We start from the raw sequence: 6,696 nt of genomic DNA on the forward strand, positions 1-6,696 counted from the left end.
AAGATTTGATGACAGAAACTGGGGGAATTTTTTTTTCTATTGGTGGTGACCTCTCATTTTGGGTTCTGTCACATAAGATTTTTGAGGATAGGGAGCCTAGATTCTGAACTCATGAATACTTCTTGGGGTGAGGAACATGTATACCTTTCTTTCTTTTACTCTTTGTAGCAGGGAGAAAAACCCCATGAATTATTGTCTAAATAAATTTTCTTCCCCAACTAAAGTTTTTCTGTATTGCAATATCTTTTTATAAATGTGTTTTATGTACTTGGGCATCTTCTTTCTCTAAGCAGTTATTCTCATAGTTAAATTGTGATTCAGATATTTTATATTCTCTCTGAGCATTCTAAACTCTGGGTATGTGAACTTGCTTTCAAGAATTAAAGTCAAACTGATTGCCTTGGGAGAGATTTCCTCCATAATCCTAGATGTCCTGAGCTTAAAAACTATAAGAAAAATTAATTAAGATGAAATTTCCAGCTACCACCTCTTTATCTCACTTTCATTAACCTTTTTCAAATTCTTGGCTTCCACTTTTATTTGGGGATCTCATTTTTTAATCTTCCCAGAGTCTGACATGGCATGTCTTGCTGTGATCCTTTAATTGCTGGAGGGAAAGATCATTGCCATTTCCAGCTTTTATCCCAAATTGGCATTTAAAAATTTTTGATGGGTCTTTGGCCTCTCTTTCTAAGTCCTGGGTCGTAACTATTCCCAAGCTCACACTTACAAGGGAAGTTGTACCAGAAAGTCTGATTTCATGAGGGACCAGCTCAGATTTTTCTCCTTATCCTTCCCTGGTTTATAAATATCCACCAAATGTATCTACTTTGACAGTGTTTGTTTAGAGTTCTCTTCATTAGCACTATTTTAGTCAGCTTTTTGTTACTGTGACCAAAATATCCAACAAGACCAACTTAAAGGAAGGAAAGTTTATTTGAGGTTCATGTTTTCAGAGGTCTCAGTCTATAGAAAGCCATGTCCATTGCTCTAGGCCCACAATGAAGCAGACCATCATAGCCAAAGGACAGGGCAGAGGAAAGTAGCTCACCTCATGGTGGCCAGAAAGCAGAGAGAGGGAGAAGTGGAAAAGGGATGCAGGGTAGAATAACCATTACGGGGCACACTCCCAGGGACCCATTTCCTCCATCCATGCTTATCCACCTGCAGTTACCACCCAGTCAGTTCATTTATACTAGGATAAACTGATTAGGTCATAGCTCACAATCCAATCATTTCACACTAAAATATTCACACACTAACACAGGAGTTTTTTTTGGGGGGGGGGGAAATATAAGATATCCCATATTTTAGATATATTGAAATTCAAATGAGATATTCAGATATCCCATATTGCAGATAACCATAGCAAGCATACAACCCCAAAGAGATACTTTAGCTTTCTTCAATATGTAGTGGGTATCTCCGAAATTTTCTACCTTTGCACTTGGTCACTGTTTTTTTTTTTTTTTTTTTTTGAAGGTTATCCTTGTGTTTAGGTACCCTCTTCTGATCAATATGTGTGTATTGGTATGTGTTTGTGAGTATTTTTGTATTATGATTGGATGTCAGGTGTCCCCCATGTCATGTGTGAGACGATGTAAGAAGGCTTAAAGGTGAAATTATTGGGTTACAAGATCCTTAACCAAGCAGTGATTTAATCCCCTGATAGACTTACTGGGTGGTAACTGAAGGCAGGTAGGTTGGGCCTGGAGGAGGAGGATCATTGGGAGTGTGCATTTGGGATATTTATTTTGTCACTACAGATTGGATCTTGCTCTCTCTGCTTCCTGGTGTGATATCTTGAGCTACTTCCCTCCACTACACTTTTCCACCATGATGTTTAGTCTTACTTCAAGCTCTGAGGAATGGAGTTTGCTGTCTATGGACTGAAAACTCTAAAACCATGAGCCCCCAAATAAACTCCTCCTCTTCCAAAATTCTTCTTGTCAGCCCCCAAATAAACTCCTCCTCTTTCAAAATTCTTCTTCTTTTAGTCACAACAGTGAAAAAACTGACTAAACCATTGTGTATGTGTGCTTTCTTTTTCTTTTTAATTATTTATTAATTTTTTTTCTATTCAGACATTAGTCATTAAATTATTATTTATTTATTATTATTATCACTAAGTTAAATAATTAGTAAGGCATTAGCCTGAGGCTGTCTCCATACTTTGAATATTTACATAACAAAGTGGGAGCCCAATTTGTAAAGAAACTGAAACCTGGGGGTTGCTGTTCAGTGGTAGAGCACTTTCCTAGCATATGTGAGGCCCTGGGTTCAATCCTTAGCACAACATAAAAATAAATAAATAAAATAAAGGTATTGTGTCCAACTATAACTAAAAATTAAAATAGTAAAAACATCTGAAACCTAACTTAAGAGTATATATTTTAAAACAAATACTCACTAACAGTAAAACACAGCTAATCACAGTGAGCTAACTGATTAGACCATGCCCATATAAAGCAAATACCCCATCACTTCATGCCCAAAGAAGGCTGATGCCTCATTGTAGCCAACAGAGTAATTTCTCTACTATATGTCCACATTCAATCTATAGAAGTTCCCTGATCACCCCACTGGGTAGAGCTCTCTAAACACCTAGTTCTGACAGCTCTTTGATTTGTGAATTGTTCCTTGCTCAAATAAACTGTTAAATTTAAATTGTCTCAGTGTTCTTTTAAAAAACACTTAAAAATTTGACCTTACTAGGAACCATTTTAACACTTTTTGTTTTGCCATAAAAATTAAGTATGCAATGAAAAAAAAAAGTATAAACAAGTGCTCTCACTACAACTAATATGCATGTCTGTGACAGTAGTTTGTAAGTCAGTATGACAGTAGAACTTAGGTTGAAATTCACATGATCTCCCACTTTAAAGGTCTCCGCTATTTGAATGTGCTAGATACCTGTCTACTTCATATCTTAACTATACACCTACCTAACAAACACTGATTTTAAAACTATTAAGTAATTTTGACCTATTTGCTATGTTAGTTTAAAATGAATGCAACTTAGCTTTAGCATTATATTCAGAAAAATAAGCCTCATGATCTTCAGTTTCTAATAGAAGTAATGTATCACTTAAAGAGAGGGTCCCTGAATTTGCTGTTAGAGCTTACATATATGTGGAAAATGATACTAATCAGTCATTGTTTGCTGTTTTACTCTTCAGCAGTCCTTTGCCAAAGTTCAGCTTTAACCAAATCAGAGTCTAGCATGATAAACCAGATTCAGCGTCTCTTAAGGGGTACTGCTTTTTCTTCTTTACTAAAAAGTTGGACTGACCCAGACTTTACCCATGATAGGCTAGCAGCATGAACACTATTATTGTGAGTTTCCTCGGGCTTTTTCTGAGTCAATATCTTCTCTGGATTCAAAAACAGAACGATTCCATGGAGAAAAGCTAATTGCATGGAGTTCTTCTGTTTTGGGTTGGTCAAATAAATGGGCAGTGCAGATCTTAACACAGCCATCTGAATTCCTTTTCAAAGGCTGAATGTCTTTTTCATCAAATGCTGTACTGCAGCCTCTGGGCTTAGGGGGCTTGCTCTATTATCCATCTAGGAGAAAAATTCTCCTTGAATGCATTAATACTTGGCAAATATAATTATGGTTGTGCCTCCATTTCACAAATACTGTCTTCACATCCAGTTCACCTGAGGTGGAATCAACTAGTAGTGAAAGACAGGAATATCAAACAAGTGACCATCTGGACAGTTATCAGGAATGTAAATGGTAAACTTAAATGTGCCATCTTGACATAGTTCATGCTATATGAATGTTAATAAGAACTACATTACTGCAAAATGATAAGGTGTTTCCACAAACAAGATAAATTTAGCAAGAAGAGAACACTCCATGAAGAACAGTCCCTATGAAGCATGTGTGACATTTATTGATTGTGCTGCTGGGGAGAGACAATATAGTCTTAGTTACGGGCAATCCATTTTTTTAAAAAAAATATTTTTAGTTGTAGATGGACACAAAATCTTTATTTTATTTATTTGTTTTTGTTTTGTTTTTCATCTTTTTTTCTCTTTTAAAATTTTATTTTAATTAGGTATATATGACAGCAGAATGCATTTTGACTCATTGTACACAATTGCAGCACAAGTTTAAATTTCTATGGTTGTATAAGATGTAGTGTTGCACCATATGTGCAGTCATACATGTACTATAAATTTGTTTTTATGTGGTGCTGAGGATCAAACCCAGTGCCTTATACATGTGAGTCAAGCACTTTACCACTGAGCCACAACACTACCCCCGGGCAAAGCATTTTTGGAAATAGAAGACAACTATTTCTTTGAAGCAATTTGAGAAGGGGTAGTTTTTATGTGCCCTGTTAATATCTCCTCTTCACTATCAGATCATTAACATACAGAGCTTGCAAACATGTTCTTAAAAGGGCTCAAACATGGACAGTAGCAGTGTGTTGTCAAACTCACACCCTCAGCATTCACTCTACCCACCAGCCCATGGGGCAGTGCACTTTATCCAGGACTTTCAGTGCAGAGCTCCGACAGCATTTCCAGAAACACTGCCAGTCTGGCTCCTGCTGTCTCCCCATCCTTCCCTGTCTTCAGCTTCTGTGGTGTGTGTGTTTTATATTGAAAGGGATTAAAGGACAGTCTGACTTGTCTGGGTTCCAGATTTTCCTTGCTTCTGTAGAGAACTCTTAAGAGAGCTTACAGAAGGACATTGAGAGTAGCTATTTCCTTTCACTTCCCTGCTTAGCTGCCATCTGCTGTAGCTGGTAGAATCGGGGTCATTGCATCCTCAAACACATCCCTTCTCCATTTTGCTAAATAATTCTGAGTATTTTGTGACCAGAGGTTTCTGAATCAATTTTTAGCTTCAGTTTAATGTGGACATATTTTCATTTTCATTTGGGTGGATATTCAAGAAGTTGGTCAGTACTGCTCTCTGGTTTTCAACATGGTCAAAGATGAATCTAAAGTGCTCAGGTAATTCAGTCATTCACTTGGAATGCTATAATATCCTGAAGGACTGAGCCCTCAGTGTAATCTTTTCTAAAGGCAGCAGCTGTTTGACATTGGTTAAGATTTGCTACTATAGCACATAAGAAAGGTTCCTCCAAGATTCAAGTACGTGTGTGTGTGTGTGTGTGTGTGTGTGTGTGTGTGTGTATAACTGCCTTTCCATGCCAAGAACACACCTTTATTTCCTAGGAGTTCAATATTTCTGTTGGAGGCTTAAGGTATTTTATAACATATTGTCTTAAAACATTAGACTGTGTCTGAATTAATATTAAAGCTTAGGACATTACAGTGTCCCATGTCCATGAAATCTGCTACCAAGTACCATGTTGTTTCTCAGAAGAGTAGAGCCTGAATTAAGGACCTTAAAAATAACCTTCTATAAGGTGTTTACTTCTTTTTGACCTTTTCAACTTTCTGCCCTTCAATTTATACCTACCTACAGATATTTGTAAACATTTCCAAAATCTCTCTTTAAACTGAGTCTCAACATGGTCCCCTGTGTTTGTTCTTCTTATTTTTATTCTTAATTAAAAGCGATCATTAACTTTATTCATCTTTCTATACTTTTTGTAAAATAGCATGTCGGCTATGGTCTAAAAGCCAGTAAACTGAATTTATTGACATTTTTATTAGTGCATACATAATACAACCATATATATAAGAATATTTTTAGTGATCTTGAGTAGATATCAATGATAAGCAAATAGAAAATTCTCTATGATGCTTGGGAGTAGGGACGGAAATATTTTCTCACAATCCAGGTTTCATAACAATGGAGGATTTGGGGTAGCTAGTGAAATATTTATAATGCAATGAGAGACAACATTCTGGTTCTTGGTGGTGCTCACTAGAATCTTGCCCCATCTGTTGCTCAATGCTATTGTTGAGGCTGATCCTTTGCCATCATGTAGGCACTGACCCCTGGGTAGAATCAAAGGTCTTCCTTAAAATGGTCCTCTGAATTGCTGGAAGATTGGATTGTGTAAAACTTCACTGGTTCCCAAACTATAGTACTTAATTATTGGCTATGGCTATAATCTGATGCCTACAGTTGTCAACTAAATATAAAAAAGGCATAAATCTCAATGATTCATGGAAAACTGAAAGTTTCCCAAGGCCATCCTTTCCCTTAGGGTTAAATCTCCTTTACTTTCTCAACTCTTAGAATCAGGTTCTATTCCCTTTCTCTTTGTGGGAGCAGACTTTATTCTTATACAATAGGTTGACTGGCAACTTCTGTTTTCAGCTATGCAATCAAAATGCCAGCAATCATTGCTGAAGGAGAAAACCTTGACTTTTTAGGATACAGCAGGGTAAAATAGCTCTTACTCTTTTGTATTTTTCCAATAATAAATTAGTATTAATAATCAATATATGTTTATACCACAGTCTGTATCCCTTGTATTTGTTTCCATGAAAATAGGTCATAGGTCATGGTAGATAACCTTTACTCTTTTTACCATTGTATCTCTAGATTGATGGGAACATTGCAGACATTATCCAACACTTAGTTTTCCTTTGGACTGATTTTATCTTATACGTAGATAATGAAGAAATGTAGAAAAAAGCTATAATTGCAGGTTTCCTATTGCTGATTATATTCATTCACTGTGAATACATCAATAAACAAAGCAGACAACAATCCTTTCCTTTGTGGAACTTACACATTTGTGAAGATAGAAAACA

General features: G+C 36.4%; 1 pseudogene; it reads right to left on the reverse strand.

Annotated features, from left to right (window-relative positions):
- Nucleotides 1-3,331: 3,331 nt before the first annotated feature.
- LOC101963855 (AKT-interacting protein pseudogene) lies at nucleotides 3,332-5,591 on the reverse strand (annotated as a pseudogene).
- Between the last annotated feature and the right edge of the window lie 1,105 nt (nucleotides 5,592-6,696).

The sequence above is a fragment of the Ictidomys tridecemlineatus genome, chromosome 4, assembly GCF_052094955.1.
Source record: "Ictidomys tridecemlineatus isolate mIctTri1 chromosome 4, mIctTri1.hap1, whole genome shotgun sequence".
Classification (NCBI taxonomy): domain Eukaryota; kingdom Metazoa; phylum Chordata; class Mammalia; order Rodentia; family Sciuridae; genus Ictidomys; species Ictidomys tridecemlineatus.